We start from the raw sequence: 314 nt of genomic DNA, 5'->3' as shown, positions 1-314 counted from the left end.
TATATATTAATTCTTATTTCATTATAATTGAGATTTCTACTTGTATATTGATCTTATAAATAACATTATGATTGGGATTAAGAGTAATGATTAAGCTAATTCCATAGGAGTTTTTTTCCATATAATTTTAATTAAAAATTAAGAGAATAAAAAGCGAAAAATGAATATGGGAATTTTAATCTTGGACAAATGGTTCATCTTCTACCTTTTGAAAGTGTGTCTAACATATTCCTTTTAGTTGGGGGAAAAAGATTAAGTGTGAAAACTAATATATTCCATTCGATCATTAGAAAAATTGAATAAAGAAAAAGAAA

The sequence above is a fragment of the Theobroma umbraticum genome, unplaced genomic scaffold (genome assembly GCF_002168275.2).
Source record: "Theobroma umbraticum cultivar Fairchild unplaced genomic scaffold, ASM216827v3 scaffold_51.0, whole genome shotgun sequence".
Taxonomy (NCBI): Eukaryota; Viridiplantae; Streptophyta; class Magnoliopsida; order Malvales; family Malvaceae; genus Theobroma; species Theobroma umbraticum.
The sequence above is the reverse complement of the archived record's forward strand: the minus strand, read 5'-3'. Positions refer to the sequence as shown.